This window comes from Gouania willdenowi, unplaced genomic scaffold (assembly GCF_900634775.1).
Source record: "Gouania willdenowi unplaced genomic scaffold, fGouWil2.1 scaffold_50_arrow_ctg1, whole genome shotgun sequence".
Classification (NCBI taxonomy): Eukaryota; Metazoa; Chordata; class Actinopteri; order Blenniiformes; family Gobiesocidae; genus Gouania; species Gouania willdenowi.
In genome coordinates this window covers 70,974-88,344 of record NW_021145214.1, presented here as the reverse complement: position 1 = coordinate 88,344, position 17,371 = coordinate 70,974, and the positions used below count along the sequence as shown (strand labels likewise).

General features: G+C 39.7%; 1 long non-coding RNA gene and 1 pseudogene across 1 annotated transcript; one reads left to right on the top strand and one right to left on the bottom strand.

The window, feature by feature from the left end:
- The first annotated feature begins 7,236 nt into the window (after window positions 1-7,236).
- On the top strand, window positions 7,237-14,387 carry LOC114460513 (uncharacterized). Its single transcript, XR_003673663.1, has 4 exons — window positions 7,237-7,375; window positions 10,495-10,872; window positions 13,027-13,248; window positions 14,252-14,387. It is a non-coding gene; the product is annotated as an uncharacterized LOC114460513 (long non-coding RNA).
- A 401-nt stretch (window positions 14,388-14,788) lies between these two features.
- LOC114460516 (hydroxycarboxylic acid receptor 2-like) lies at window positions 14,789-16,278 on the bottom strand (annotated as a pseudogene).
- Between the last annotated feature and the right edge of the window lie 1,093 nt (window positions 16,279-17,371).

The window sequence follows — 17,371 nt, the reverse complement described above, 5'->3', positions numbered from 1 at the left end:
ATTTTTTTGCATCTGAATCAGCACACCGCAGCCTCGCCATCCTTTGCATCCACAAGATACTGGCGGCCCCGCCCCCGACAAATTTTCAGGATCCTCTTGATAGGACGGTCTGGTCTTTTGTCCACCGATCCAGGTGGGATGGCGGGGGGGCTTGTGTGGAATGTTGGGTGAATACTGAGACTGTCAGAGACGGGGTTAATTAGTCTTGTTACTGGGAAAGGACTCAGTGTGGTTCATCCTTGCCATCTGTCAATTTGACTGCGGATGGAAGCCTGAGGATAGAATGACAGCTGCCCTCACTAAGGCACAAAACTCCTTCCAGAATCGGGAGGAGAATTGGGGCCCCCCACCCCAGCCCACGAACCGGCAACAATCCAGCAGGACTGCACAGCCCCAGATGGCGCAAGAACAGCAGCCCAGGCCCCGCCCCCCACCAGACAGTGCAAGCCATGGGGCAATGCCTCCCCCCGGCGCAAGAGAGACCGGCGGGAGAGAGGCACCCCAATGGCACACAACCAATGCGGAGCAGCAGCCCCCAGCCAAAGGCGCAGAACCCACCCACCCTCCAGTCTGCAGATAGCAGGACAGACCTACCAAGCCGCCAATACCGACCTCAACCACCGGAACAGCTAGAGCTGTCCCCCAGCAAAGAGCACCATCCCGGAGCGCCAAACTACCCTGCCCCAACCCCCGCGTAAACGCCAGCCCCCATACCGGCGCGGCAGGCCGCCCCACATGCCGTGAGGCGTGCCCTCAAGGCAACCAGCAGACAAGCAAAGCGCCAAGCCCCACCCGTAGGGAAGGGGCACCCCCGCGCCCCACCAGGCCGGCACCGCTCGGATAAACCCCGCAAAGAGAGCCCCCTGCAACACCACTCCACGCCCACCAGAGACCCACCACCCCGCCATGCCCGACAGCACCCCCCCAATCTCTACAGCGCGGCCCAGCCATCAACAGAGGGATCGGGCCCCCACCCGACAGGCCCACATGTGTGAAGTTACCCACCACCCTGTTATGGTGCCTCTCCATTCCCCAATGGCATATATGTGTATGTGGTCCAATAGCTCCGGAGGGTGGAAATGGTGGTCCCACCCTACGGGGGGTGGTGTGTTGAGGTGCAATTAAAATTGGAGGGATTAGTAGTGCCGCCCCCTTTTTAGTAGCACAGGCCCCACACACATACACCCAGCACGACCCAGGGGAGGCCCCAGCACGGGCGAGGCCCCACAGATCACCCTTCCCTCCCCCCGAAGCTACACAAGCCGGCCCCTGAGGTCCCTCAAGTGAGCCCCCAGGAGGGGGGCGACCCGGCCCACCGTGCCAGCGGTACCCTCAGCAAAGGCGAGCCCCAGGGAACCAGGGAATTTAGCACTTTTTTAGATCATTTAACAGCTTTTTCAGTCACAATAAGAAATTGTGCTGCTTTTAGTTGCTTTAAAAACAGGAAAAGTTAAAGATGTCGATGTAAACCTCTTATCTACCTATAAAAGCAAGGTGTGTGTGTGTGTGTGTGTGTGTGTGTGTGTGTGTGTGTGTGTGTGTGTGTGTGTGGAGCACATATCTCCCCGACACAGGGCGAGTTCGACCTGAAACTTAGTCAATGGGTTCCAAATACCCCAAGTGTGTGTATCTGTTATTTTGGAGTAATTTGGTCATTTCAAAATGTTTATTTTAACTTTATTTCACCTCTGAACGGCCCCGAAATGAACCCTTATTTAGCTTTTCACCTCAGGGCGTGAGGGGGCGCTAGCGCACCATCTATATCTATTTCACTACACAGTTCCTCACCCGAGCAAGAGTCACGTGTCCTGCCAGAGCCAATCGCTGCGCACACAGCCAAGCAGACACCGACTGTAAACACACGAGCGACAGAGAAGAAGATAATTTAGACCGAAACACGGAGCTCTCTGAATAGATCATTTGAAACCATCAGCCACTGGTGAGTCTTTTGCAGACACGTTTCTCAACCCGTTCAATTCTCCATCTGGAAAAATGTGGATTCTCTGTGGTGCCGTGCATGGAAGCTAAGCTCTGACCACTCGGTTCAAAGGTAAAAAACGATTTTTGTTTTTTAAAATAAGAGCCGAATTGTAGATAATACTTTAATTTACTTACTCACTCATGTAGTTTGGAGCTTTACGTTTTGTTTTGCGCAGTTTTGTTGTTTTTCTGATTGGCGCTACAATCAAAAATTATACTAAATGAGTAAAATAAAACAAACAACTAAACAATATTTATACAAAAACTGCAAAAGGGCCATTTCTGTACACATTTTTCTCTAAAGCCATACTGATGGTCATACAAAATATTATTTTCCGTCGTGTTTAGATATTCTTTAATTTTTCAAGTACTTTAGAAAACAAGGGTAAGACATAAATTGGTCTGTAGTTGTTAAACAAACTGGAATCACCAGATTTGTACATAGGAGTTACTTTGGCTAATTGAAGATCTCCAGGAACAACAGCTGTTTTGAGTGACAAAGAGAGAACATGAGTCAAGGGCTCAAGAATAGAGGAGCCCTTGTCTTTATAAGACAAGCTCTAATTTAATCGTGTCCTGGTGCTGCGTCCCTCATCTTTAATATTATCTGAAGTACCTCATTTGGAGTTGGAGGATCAAATGCATTTAAACAAGAATAAATTTTAACACATTTTAGTAAAGTAGGTTTTCCTGTTAATACAATATTTTTTGCAAGTGAAGGACCAATATTTACAAAAAAAATTGTTAAAACCATTTGCTATGTCTATGGGATTATTATAATCTCTGATGCCATCAGAAAACTGTGGTGTATACTTCTAGTTGTTTGTTTTTTGTTTAATAATTCATTTATGACATTCCATGTTTTTACTTGAATTTACCAGTTTTTCAGAAATATATTTTCTCTTGGCAACATTGAGAATTTTAATGAATTCATTTTTATATTTTAAAATCCCCAAGGAGGATCCAAGTCTTATTTTTAACATTTATCATCTCCAGTGTAGAGGACAACGCCTCATTAAAAATACCAATATCATTTTCAGGAGGCCGATAAATGCAACCACCAATGATTAAGGTTTGACCCCCAAAACTGCTGCATTTTGGAATTTCTGTAAATGATGTTTCTACCTCAGTTTCAACAAAATGAATACTCAGATCCTCTCTTTCAAAATATTCTAAATCTTCATGTATAAAAACAGAAACTCCACCACCCTTTTTGTGTTTTCTACAGACATGTACTGCATTATATTGGGGTACAGAGTAAAATTGTTCACTATCCTCATTAAGCCATGTTTCAGTCAGAGCAAACACAGATAATTTATGTTCTAAAGTTGATAAGAACTGCATTAATGCGTCAAAATTCTTTGGTAAGCTACGGACATTTAAATGAAAGCTAGAAAAGACATTTTGATTTGATTTACTTTTGAGCAATGAATTAAAGTCAATTTCATTATAATAATTGCATTTATTATTTGGCCTTAAATTGAAACTATTTTTATCTGGATCAATCAGATCATTATATGATCTGTCCTTGTCGTCAATATCATATGGATTAAAGACTAAGTCACTAACAGAGAAACTTTGTGAAAGTGACATGAAGAGTTAGAAACAATCAAACAACAGTAAATACGTTTAGAATGGAAGGCATTTACACTGGATTTAGGAGGATGTACAACCAGTAGGTCATACTTCAGGAAGGCCATGTTCCCTTTTCTCCTCTCTTCTCTAAGTTGTGAAAGCAGTTCTTTGTGTTTCATGTGAACTTTGTCAGAGAAGTCCTCGTTGATAAAGATGTTTGTGCCTTTCAGGGACTTTGCTCTCTTCAGTATTTCTTGTTTGTCCTTATATTGAAGAAGTTCAATCAGAATAGATCTTGGTCATCCGCTAGGGTCATGTTTCCCAATCCGATGTCCTCTTTCAAATTCAATGTGCTTTGGGTCTATTTTAAGATGCTCCAAAAACAGTTTCTTCATCTTAGACTCTGTTTCACTCCATATTTCCATCTTTAAATGAGGAACTCCATCAATCACAATGTTTTTTTTTCTTGTGATGTTATCCATATAATCCAGTTTAGCTGTTAAGGTGTTTAAAGAAGCTTGATAATCACCAAGACTTTCTGAAATGACTAAGTTTTTCAGCTCTCTTGTCTGATTTATCTTTCATATCATCCAGATCAGCTTGAGAAAACTGGAGGCTTGATTTTAGGTCGTGAATGTCTTTAGTCACACTTTGGACATCTTTGAATAAATTATCCATGCGAGTAAACATGGAGTCCACAATCACTTGAACACATGATCTGAAGCTCTTCCTTTGCTGATCAAGAAATTCTTTATAAAATGTCTTGTTGTTCAAGTAGCTCATGAACCATAGACAATGTAACAGAGTCGTTGATGATGTTTGAAATATTGCAGAAGATTCAGGCTAGCTCACAAGGAGCTGGAGCAGGCCTTGTTTTCAAATCTGTGTTTGGCTGGATCCTGGACCTGGTGGATGAGCCTCAGTGCTGCTGCTGCTGCTGCTGCTTGTCATTTTTTGTAGTTCATTGTGGTTTTTTGTTTTTACTTTTTGAGCTTTTGTAGATTTTGTTGGTTTTTAAATGCAGTTCACATTCAACCTGTAAAAACATATGTATATATAATTTAGATTATAGACAACCATTTAGAATAAAAGCATTTTTAATTCCTGATTTTAATTATTTATTTCATTTTTGAATGTTCTTTCGGTTTATTTATAACATCAAACTGATGGAAACGTCATTGATGTGTTTTTTTGTCCTGATTGCACGTTTCACTTGTTTGCTTTTTAACCGTCGGCTTTATTATTATTTTATTCTTAATAAAGTTATTCTAGTGACGGATGATAAAAACTAGCTTTAGCTACAAACACTATGATACTTGCATGTTTTCAGCTGTGTTTGTTCATTGTATCTGTCACTAATAATGAATAACCTTAAATCAATCAATAAATCAATATATTGGATGGTTTCACAGAGTGCTGCTATCTGCTGCCCTCTGGTGGCTGTAGTGATCACAGCAGAATATGAAGCTCAGATACTTTCACGTTTGATTTCTGTCACAAATTTTTCTTTTACAACATTCATGTTTTCATAAAGTCTAACAATGTGTGAAAAGTGTGTTTTTGTGTATTTATTGTTGTTGAATTAAAGAGAAACATTCAGGTGTGAAAGATAAACTTTGTTCCTTCACAATAAAAGACTCAAAAATGGGTCTCACTCTTTAAATCCTCCTGGTCAGAATCAGAATCAGAATCAACTTTATTGACCAAGAGTGTATGAATACACACGAGGAATTTGTCTTGGTGACCTGTGCTCTCTCAGATAGTGTAACATTAAATAATAACAATCAACTAGAATAAAGAAAAATAAATAAAAAAAGAAGTATAAACATAAATATAAGAGTAGTTAGACTAATATGTGCAAATTAAATAAAATAACAAGATAATAATAATAATAACAAAATAAAATAAAAATACAATAATAATAATAAGATAATAGTGCAGTAGTGCATTGATGAGTAGTGCAGGTGAACATTTAAATGAAAATATTATGTCCATGAACATTCACAGTGACAGGTTGATCCAGGGTTGTTATGTTTAGTTCCATGGTTATTTCACAGAAACTAAACATAACACAGTCCCAGTTCTGGTCCTGAACCTGGTCTTAATGTTGGTCCTGACATTAGTTCTGGTTCAATTCTAAACCTGATCTAGTTCTAGTCCTCGTCCAGACATAGTTCTGTTCTGGTTCTAGTTTGAATCCTGATCCTGGTTCAGATCCTGATCGTTCATATTCTTTGTCTACATTTATTCCTGATCCTGATCCTGATCCTAGTTCAGGTACGAATTTTAATCCTGGTGCTAATCTTGGTTCTGGTATTAGTTCTGGTCTATGTTCTCATTTTAATCCTAATCCTGGTCCTAGTTTTGGTTCTGATCTTTGTCCACTTTTTATTTCTGATCCTAATCTTGGTCCTGATCCTGGTACAGGTTTTAATCCTGGTCCAGGTCTGAGTCTCTGTTGACCAGGGTTGGGATCAATTATAATTGATAATTAATTGCAATTATGGCATAATTATAATCGCATTTGTAATTTTGAAAATCTGTTGCGTTGTAATAGTAATTAAATTGTAATTGAGCTCAGATAATTAACAATGTAATTGTAATTGGCATGAAAGTTTTATAAAAATTGTCAATTATAATTTAACATTAAACTCATGTTACAGTTCTACACATATGTAGTTTATAATCATTAAAATATGTTTCATATCAAACTTTCTCACATTTAAAAATATATTTTGAATATATATAAATCTATGGGTATAGTGACACACCATTAACATTAATACCAATATCTTTATTGATTATGAATCCGAACAAGGTAATCAATAGATGAGAAACTAATTAGATTATAAATAATATTTATTAGTGCATTTTACAGCTGATTTAAGACATGGGTCACACTGACCCGTTAGCATTAGAGATGCTAACAAAAAGCTAACACAAGAGAAAGGTTACATTTAATAAGGTTATTTTTTAAAGGATTAGGTGATTAATTGTAATTCAACTTTGGTCATTGAGAATGTAATTGTAATTGACTTTTTTCTTTGTTTGTTTTTTTATACAAATTTTATTGACAAATTGCAAGTTTACAAATCAGTAAAACAACATCAGAGGAACAAAGAACAAAGTCAGGGAAAACATCAAAGTAAGAATGAAACAGCATCACAGTGTGTGTCACATGGAGATACAGAAACAGTTGTTCATTTAGAAACAGTTCTTATTAATATAATATCTAAACTCCATTAATAAAAGAACATTTTCAGTTCATGAATGAGGAATTTTGCCAATAATATTATTGGTTATTAAAGCTAAAAATAACATATTTTGGTGTTATTTCTATCATGTTTTTGGTTGTGTTGTAAACATAATCCTTAACCATATTCCAGAATAATAACGTTTATAAATTGGCAGAAGTAAAATAAATGTAAAACCATTTCATTTTAACAAAATGTGCATTTATCACTATTATCGGTATATTTGGAAAGTAACATGTTCCAAAGATGAATGTTATGTAATATTTTAAATTCACATTTGAAATTAACTGTAATTAGAAAAATAGTTAATGTCAATGTCATTGTAATTGAGTTGTAATTGAACATAGATAAATGAAGACATAATTGTAATTTTATCTTTTTATTTGACATCCTCAGGTGAGTTGGTAACTGATCTCCTCTGTGACGTCACTGTGGAACCTGATCCTGGCCCCGCCCCCTCCTCCTCTTCCTCCTCCAGTTCAGGGTCTGAGGGTGAAACATGGCGCTGGACTTCCGGACCTGAACGGGACCAGGACATGGAGAAGCACCGGTACCGGAGGATCCAGGTGAGAACACACCTGGACCTGAACCTGAAAGTTTGAACCTTCTACCTACGTCACTGATGTTTACATTCAAAGACATTTGTTCAGCTTTAAATGATGAAAAATGGGTTTTTTAATAAGAAAAAGTTGATCAACATTTCCAACATTTTTGATGCTTGTTAAACTAATAGACTGACCTAACACAGACGTGTACAGCACGTGTTCTTAATCTCAGGGTCAGGACCCCGTTTAAGGTCGCTCGACACAAGCAGGGGGTCCCCAGATGTCTTAAAAAAACGAAGAATATTTCTGAACAATTTCAGCCCATTTTTGCTTATTTTTACCTTTTTCTGCAACTCCACCATATTTTAACCTATTTTCATCACTTTTTCTTGCCATATTTTTCATCCTTTTAATGTATTTTTGCTACATTTCTCCCATTTCTGACACTTCTACATCATATTTTCTTTTCTGCACATTTTTTCTACTTTCCAGACATATTCAGCACTTATAAATCCTTTCAACCACTTTTACACCTAATGTCACATATGTTGACCTATTATTGTCACTTTTAACCTCTTTTCATCATTTTTTTTTTTGCCACTTTTAAGGAAATATTGACACTATGAACTCTGTACATTTTCTAGTCCGTCTTTGCCCATTTTAATTTGTAACTTTTAATCAATTTCCAAAATATACAAAATGACTTGAAAAAACAGGGATAACGAGCACTGAGCACGTCTTCAATAATAGTGCGTGTGTGCGTGTGCGTGTGCGTGCGTGCGTGCGTGTGTGCGTGTGTGTGTTTGTGTGTGTGTGTCCTGTTCACTCTTGTTGTTCTTTGTCTTGTCACACATGGTCCAGAGTGGTGTTCCATAAAGCGGGTTATGTTCAAACTCTGAGTATGTTACCATGGCAACATTGTCCATGAACTAAACCTGGTAGCTGACAGGTTTTATCAAATAAACCCTGGGTTTCTACCTGGCTCCGCCCACCTGAGCATCATTTCTGAACACTTTAATGAACCTTAACACTTTTCTCTGAAACACATTAGTAACATCACACACCACAGACGTGTTCACATCATTACTAATGTTGTTTGCTTTACGTTTTTTTAGTTTGTTTTTTCTGTCCAAACGGTAGTTTTCTTTCTAACATTGTGGATACAGATCATTAAGTGAAAGACACTGAGAGGTTGATCTGCATGAAAACATCTACTGACGTCTGTAGTAAAGTTCAGTGAATTGTGACGCTGCTCTTGGAAGCGATGGGTCACGGGTTCACGTCCCGCTTCAGGGTTTTTTTACGACATTTTTTAGGACATTGAGATGACTCTGGTGACACAATTACATTAAAATCAATATAAATGACGTGATATGAAGCGGCAGTCACTGTGTTTATATCCAGTGTAACAGGAGGGCTCTCCTATGCTGCTGACACGTCTCCTCAGACACATTTTATTCATATTATTCACCGCTCGTCACGTCACTGAAGTGATGAAGCGACCAAAAAGTGACTAATTACAGGTGATTTAAGCCACTATAGTCACTGAAGACTGAATGCACCTTTAGAACAGGCTCATATTCCTCAAACACCGGCTTATTTCACCATCAGGGTGAATAAATCACTCTCTGTGGGCGCCGCAAACGGCTGCTCCGGTGTGTTGATGTGTCTTCTTTCACTGCAACTACCAAGTCAAATTCCTCGTATTGTTCTAAACTGTACCTGGTCAATAAAGCTGATTCTGATTCTCTTCCGGGTGGTTGCCATGGCAGCTCGACTCATCTATGATCCATTGATGATGGCTTTTTATCGCGTGTGCACGTAAGTAACCCCAGGTTTACATACTCAGGGTTGATTGACCCACTTCATACCAGCTGTAATGGAATCAGATACCCAGAGTTTACCATCGCGGGGTATGTTGCCCCAGAGTTTATGGATAGACTCAGTTTGTTAACCCTCCTTTATGGAACACACCTCTGGAGAGCTCCTGTCCTGCATGTCTCAGGTGTTTCACTGAATCTAACCAAGTGTGATAACGAGCTGTGTTTTCCAGTGAACAAACATGTGATTGTATCTGACCTGAGGGTCACATGATCAACATTTAGAATAATGACCAATCAGAGCATTGACAGGAAACAACAAAAGATGAGTTTCCTAATGTTTTCCCTTTGTGTGTTTTGTGATGTTGTTTTGTGTATTTGAAGTCATTTTGTTGCTTTTTTCAATATTTCTGTGTATATTTGTAGCCGTCTTGTGAGTTTTTTGAGTATTTTTTTTGTATTTTTGTCATCCTTTTGTGTATTTTTAATAGTTTGTTTTGTGTATTTTTTTGTCATGTTTTTAAGACATTTGATGTATTTTATGTGTCATCACTGTGGGATGTTGATCATGGTTCCTGGGAACCTGCAGTTGGCATCCCTCTGTGATTAACAAAGTATACATTAGTTAATATTGCCATCTTTTTGTGAATTTTTACTGTTTTGTGTACTTTTCTGTCATTTTGTGTAACTCCTTTTTCATTTTGTATATTTTTTCTGTGTATTTGCAGTTTTCTGCTTAATTTTGTGTCTTTTTGTTGTGTTTTTACTCTTTTTTGTGTACTTTTCTGTCATTTTCTGTTGTTTTTTTTTAAAGGTCTTTTGTTTTTGTTGTTATTTTGTTTGTTTTTCATTTATTTATGTGAATATTTTTAACAGTGCTTTTGGAATATTTTTCTTGTCCCTTTGTGTATTTTTAGTGTTTTGTGTACTTTTCTGTCATTTTGTGTGTTTTTGGTGGCTTTTTGTCTATCTCCTTTTTCATTTTGTGTTTTTGTTGTAGTTTAATGTGTCATTTTGTGTATTTTTCTCACCCTTTGTTGTTGTTTTCTCTGTTTTTCTTATATTTCTGTGTGTATGTGTAACTGTGAGTAGTTTTGTGTGTTTTTCTGTGGTTTTGTGTACTTATTGGATGGCTGCAGTGACCCCTGGGCCTCTTGATCTAAAACATGCAGGACAGAGGCTCTCTAGGGCTGAATAGGAGGAGTGTAACTCATACACATTGTGTAACAACGTAACACTCTGAGCACTAATGGTCACATGACACCAGAACAGGATCAATGTTTGACTTTAATCTGTGTTTTTCTTCTTGTTTTCTGACAGTTCTCCCTGATTGGTTCTCGCTCTACCAGCACAAATGATCCTCCATCTTCTTCCTCCTCCATCATCCCTCCTTCCTCCTCCTCCTCCTCCTCCATCATGTCTCCATCCTCTGAGGTGAAGGTGTTAGATCAGCCCCCCCTCAGAGTTCTTCCTCTCTGAGTAGATCACAGTTTGTGGAGCGTGTGCGTCGCAGTAACCAGGCGTGCCAGCAGGGGGACTTTTCATTGGCTATCCAGCTCTACAGTGAGCCTGACCTTTGACCCCCACAACGACGTCCTGTACAGCAACCGCTCAGCAGCTTACATCAGAGTGGGCCGCTATAGCCCCGCCCTCAACGACGCCATCAAAGCTTGACTCATCAACCCCAAGTGGCCCAAGGTAGGAGCTAACCCCCCCCCATTTATTTTATAGATCTGAGTCACTGAATTGATCTGATTCATGAGAGTCATTTGAATTCCCACCATGGCCAGTGTTCTTACACTTTTATTATTTAATTTGATTTGATTTGATTTAATTTAACGAGTACAGTGCCCGTCGGAAGTATGCATTCATGTGGGAGCATAAGGGGTATAATTGCGTATTTTTGTATCTTTCTGTTGTGTTTTTGTGCATTTTTTGTATAATAATAGTTTTTTGTTGCCATTGCATTGTGATTCTGGAATCTTTTTGTGTATTTTTGTATCTTTTTTAGTGTAGTTTTGTGCATTTCTGTTATTTTGTGTATTTTTGTATAAATATTTTGTTTTGTGTATTTTGAGTCATTTTCATATGTTTGTTGTTGTTTGGTGTATTTTTCTGTAATGTATGTATTTTGGAGTCATTTTGTGTGTTTTTGGAGCCTTTTTGTATATTTTTATGCATTTCTGTTGTCATTTTGTATAAATATTGTTTAGTTTTTAGTTTTATTTTACTCATTTAGTATATTTTTATTATAAATACTGTGTGTGTGTGTGTGTGTGTGTGTGTGTGTGTGTGTGTGTGTGTGTGTGTGTGTGTGCGCCAGCCATCTCCTCTGTGCGTTATCTATCACACATGCGTGCGCGCTTCTTGCACAATAACCATCGCAGGTTGTTAAGAGAGACACGGTAACTACGGTAGCCAGTTAAGTCAACTATTCATCAGCATGTATGTCTATGCTGTACAACCCCTCGACTAACAGAGAAAGTTTGTCACACCAGTGCCACCACTGGATAAGTTTGTGTAGAGCCCTGATAATAATAAATATGTTGATAGGGATATAATATTAATAGTGAAAGTAGTAATAGTAATAAAAGTAATGTTGTAATGATATTAATGGTAATAAGTGCAATAACAAAATAATAATGTACTAAAAACAAAACTAATAATAAACAATATTAAATAATTATAAGGTAATATAATGATAATATAGCAATGCTAATAATACAATGAGAACACCAGTAACTATAATACAATAAAAACAATAACAACATAAAATAATAAGGTAATAGCAATAATAATAATAATACAATGATTATAAGATAAAAGAATACTACAAAAGAAGAATAATATAAGAATAGCAATAACAATAATATAATACTGTGCGTGCGTGTGTGTGTGTGTGTGTGTGTTAGCTATGATAAGATCAGTGTGGAGATGGAACAATGTGGCTGTAGTTACATTAGGCCCAATTGGAATATTGATCCAGAGGGTACCTCAAAGTTTGGATGAGTCCGTAGTGGTCCTTCTCTGTGACAGACTGGTTGTGGAAGAAAAGTCTGATGCCACAAGACGCGGTTCTGGACCAATGGGTGTCCACAGGGTCCATTCCTGGGCCTGGTCAGCTTCAGTGGTTTGGCTCACAGGCATTTGTCCTTATTCAGAATCAGCACAGTTTTCCCTGCTTCTGGTTTGTGTTATCTTCACCACAGTTATTACTTATTGAGCCTCTCTTTGTTCAGCCTGAGGCCATATATCGTCTATATAAATGTTATATATAATGTGTCCCACTGTGTGTAAAGCACTACAAATACTTTTTCATAATACTTTAGTACTTTCTTTAATAGAAAACACACAACATGACACTAAAAACACACAAACCATTACAAAATGTGTTGTTATTTTGTTTATTTTTGCTGCATGATTTCAGTTTTTTATGTATTTTTGTAACTGTTTTGTGTTTTAATTTTATTCATTCCTTCATAAAATCTGACTAGTTACCTAGGTATGTTCTGTGGGGAGTTTGCATGTTCTCCTCATGCTTATGTAGACAGATTTTCCTCCAACTGCCCAAAAACATGTACGTCAGATGATGTTGCCCTTCTCTCTGCAGCATTAATTCTTTCAAAATAAAAGCACAAGATTATTTCTTCTGCCTGGGACAAATAAATGTCTGCCAACAAATATAAACAGATCTGTGACACACTTTTGGGTCTCGACCCAATCACAACACTAAAAAAATGTGTTTGTCATTTTTATCGTGTAAATATTGAATTGAGTTGTTTTATTTGTTTAAATTGAACCCTTTTTTTAACTGAAAACCATCGCTGACGGTGCACTTTGTGTGTGTTCCAGGCAGCGTCCAGCGCTCTGAGCAGCCTGGGCCACGTGTACACAGCCATCAGTGACTACCCCAACGCTCTAGCTAGTCATAAACAGTGTGTGATGTTAGCCAAACAAACACAATCACTGCTAACTGAGGCTCGACAGCTGGGAAACATGGGCTCAGTTTATACTGCGTTAGGAGACTTTACCAACACTGTTCACTGTCATCAGCAGCACCTGGACATCGCTAAGGTACGCCATGGAAACAGTCACAGTAAAGCAGTGGTTCTCAACCTTTGGGTCACGAGACACTGGGAGGGGGTCGTCAGATAGCTTTAAAAAACTAAGAATATTTTTGAACAATTTCAGCCCATTTTTGCTTATTTTTACTTTTTTTTTTTACAACTCCACCAAATTCACCATATTTTAACCTATTTTCATCACTTTTTCTTGCCATATTTTTGCTCCTTTTAATGTATTTTTGCTACATTACTCCCATTTCTGACACTTCTACATCACATTTCAATGACTTTTCTACAAATTTTTTCCACTTTCCAGACATGTTCATCACTTATAAACCCTTTCTACCACTTTTACACCTAATGTCACATATGTTGTCCCATTATTGCCACTTTTAACCTCTTTTCACCATATTTCGTGATTATTTTTGCCAATTTAACCACATTCACCATTTGTCATGCCCAATGTTTGCCAGTTTAAACTAAATGTTCCAATATTGATATTTGAACCCTTGTTTTCCACTTTTTCTCTCTGTTTTTGCAACTTTTAACCAATTTCTGTGGTTTTTAAATTCCCATTTCACCACATTTTCCACCATTTTTGGTCACTTTGAACCCATTTTATTAGTGATTAAAACCAGGATTTCCATCTTTAAGATGACTATAATAATAATAAACGTTCCTAGATAACAATGGATATTATTCAGATGAATAAATAAATGTGGTTATCACAGATTCATAGAACAATAGACCATCATTTTGCTGACTTTATGGATGGACCCCAAAAATCTCTCCCCTTTATTCCCCCTTATAGATGGCCCTGTCTCCACATGACTGTTTTTCAATGTTCATGTCTGTGTTCAACCACCTTCAGCTACAGTGGGGGTCCCCGCCCTCTGGAACCTTTATTTTGGGGGTGGTGGCCTAATAAAGGTTGAGAACCACTGGTATAGAGAACAGTTCTGTGACGTTTATCATTACTCAGCATTATAGATTGATGTGTGTTGCGTCTGCAGACATTAAAGGAGCGTTCCACTCACAGAGGGACTATGAAAAGGCCGTGTCGTACCACAGTAAGGTTCTAGAGCTGGGCCAGGAGCTGTCGGACAGAACTATCCAGATGAGGGCGTATGCTCGGCTGGGACACGCCACACGCTGCGTGCAGGTCAGCCTTTCAGCTCATTAAGAGAGATCTGAACCAATAATGAACGTGTAACGTAATGACTGGCCTGTGCAGGACCTGGAGGGGGCTGGGCGGGACCACCAGAACCAGCTGCAGACGGCCCAGGAGCTCCAGGACCACGCTGCACAGTGACGAGCCTCTTCCAATCTGGGTAGGATTCACTTTATACATGAGACAGGTTTATTCTTCTTCCATCAGTGATAAGAGCCTCTGCCTTTTTAAAAAAAAAATGTTTATTATATATTCACAAGATATTATTCAAAAAAGAAGACAAAAACAATCTTGCTGGCATTACTATGTGGATATCAAAGAAACTTCAAAGCAAACATCAAAGTGATCAGCAGACACCTCTGACGTAGACTGGCAGATGTCACTCGAGTCGAAACATGTCAGGAGACGAAGTAGAGAAGTAGTAGACCACAGGGTTGAGAATGCTGTTGAAGTATGTGAAACACTCCGAGGTGTAGAAGGCCACGTTGGCCTTTTCAAAGCAAGAGCACTCGCCGTACCAAACCTTGAGGATCCACACGGAGAGGCGGGACATGGTGTTGGGCAGAAAACAGGTGATGAAGATCAGCGCCACGGCCAGGACAAACTGCACGGCGCGTTAGATCTTCCCTCTCCTCTCCATGGCTCTTCTCCTCAGCTGCCACGCGATCCTGACACTGCAGAAAGCCACGATGGAGGTGGGCAGAAAGAACTGGATGACGTAGAAGGCGTTGTGCAGATGTTGAAGCTCTCACACTGCATACGGTTGTTGGATTCAAAGAAGTGCTCATCGGCCAGAAGATGTCCAGTGGCCAGAAAGATCAAGACCCAGAGGCCGAGAGAAACCCAGAGGGCGTAGCTCAGAGACATCCTGTTGATCCGGCTCAGAGGTGCACGATCCTCAAGTATCGATCCATAGCCACTGCAGTAAGGAAGAAGATCCCTGCTGCTCGGTTTGCAGCCAGCAGGAAGAGGTAACTGTAAATGTTATCAGAGCAGGAAGGACCAGGCCATTATAAAACTATTATACAAGGGATTAACACGTTGATGATGATGATGATGATGGAGAATCAAAAACCAAGCAACCAGAGGCTGTTTCAGGTGAATCAAACATGTAAATATACCAGGAAAACAATATAAGTGTCAATGATTATTGTAAGATATGTTATAGTCTGTGTGGTTTTTATTACTTTATTAGTTATAGTTAAATGATTAAACGATAGTTAGAATATGAAATTATCCATGATTAACTGTGTGTGTGTGTGTGTGTGTGTGTGTGTGTGTGTGTGTTTGCAAAACATATCCATTGTCCACCATAGCTGGTTTAAACTAGTTTGGGCCAGTGTGGGGGTATGTGACCCACTGCATGGACATATGAGCTGTTTCTCCCCCAAAGTTTTTGTGTTACCATATATGGTATTAATCCTGCACCCAGAGCGTTGTTGCACAGCCCTCTGGGTGTGGTCTATGTTTTCTATAATAAATACCTAGTTCTGAGGCATCACCGTCAGAGCAATCCAACTTATATCGGACTTTTGTGTCTCTTTTTGTTGGGTTTTTCTCCGAGCTGCAGCTCGCACCTCTCTGCCTCTGGTCGCCTTTTAAGTCAGATAGTGTTTTTCTCCTTGAGTTGTGATTGAGCAACGGTCTTAACGTATTTAGACCTAACATTCACTGGTGCCGAAACCCGGGACCTTACATCTTTTCGTCTGGATCGGCGCGGGCGCAACCGGACCATTAGTAAAACTGCCGGCACCCCCTCCTTTGCAGGGGCGGTCATAGCTTGTTCCAGCGCCGACCCGGACGGGGAGTGACGGGTCCCACGAACCAGGGAGAGCACTGACGAGGTGAGAAGCTGTTTCTTTTCACCATAGTACCCGTGACGTACAACGGGGAGTGAAGACCGTGGTGGGTGACGTAATACTCACACGGCGTGGTAAAGGGACAGAGGGCAGACGGGAGTTGTTGTGTGGTGTTTCTTTGTGTGGTGTTTTTTTTTGTGTGGTATTTCTTTGTTGTGACAGTGTCTGTAAATCCTATGCTGAGAACATGGGTAACGCGCAGCGTAAAGCATTGATGGAAAATAATGATGTGAAATTCATGCAGAGAAAGTATCCCGGTAGTTGTTGCTATCTAGAAGATTGGTACAAAAATTGTGGGTTTGCAGGGAAATTGTCAGATGAAGCTGGAATAGAGAAAGTGTCTATCTGGTGTAAGGGAAAAAGAGTGAAGGCATTAAAAAAGTTACGTCCTAAGCAGGCTGAGTTAATAGCAGACCACTTAAGAGTAGTGTGTATCTGGAAAGATGCTATGAGTATTAGGAAAACACAGATAGAGAAAGGTGAAGAGAGAAGGAAACAGAAAGTGGTAGCAGCAGCTAAAATACAGCCTTGTGATGAGACCGTGTGTGCACCGCGTAGAGTTGAGGAGACAGATCAGCAACAGATTGGAGCTGCAGGGGGATCACAGCAGGGGGGTGCAGTTGTAGGACAAGAAACAAAGGGACCTGTGACTAGGGCAGCTAAACAAAAGTCAAAACAGATGAAAGAAAGTGTTAACAGTGAGGAGGATGAGCAATATCATGTAGCGCAGACGGGAATAGAGAAAAATCTATATCCAATTTTGCCTATGATTGAGGTGGCTAATCCTCGTGCAGGAGAATTCCTTAACCCACAGGATCCATTACAGGGTGCACATCCCCCACAGCTGTTGTTGTTTCGGCCATGGACGGAACAAGAGGCATTAGATGCCTGTAGGGGCGTATGTGATGTCGAAAAGGACCCGACTGCTTATGCTGAACAAGTACGTGGGTTGATTGAGACATGGCATTTAAATGGACTGGAGGTGGAAAAGGTTTTAAAATTAACACTTAGACACCGATATCCAGTAGTGGTGGGCGGTTTTACCGGGAGACAAGTTAACCGTCAGCCCCTAGCACATAACTCTAATGAGCTGCGACAGCAGG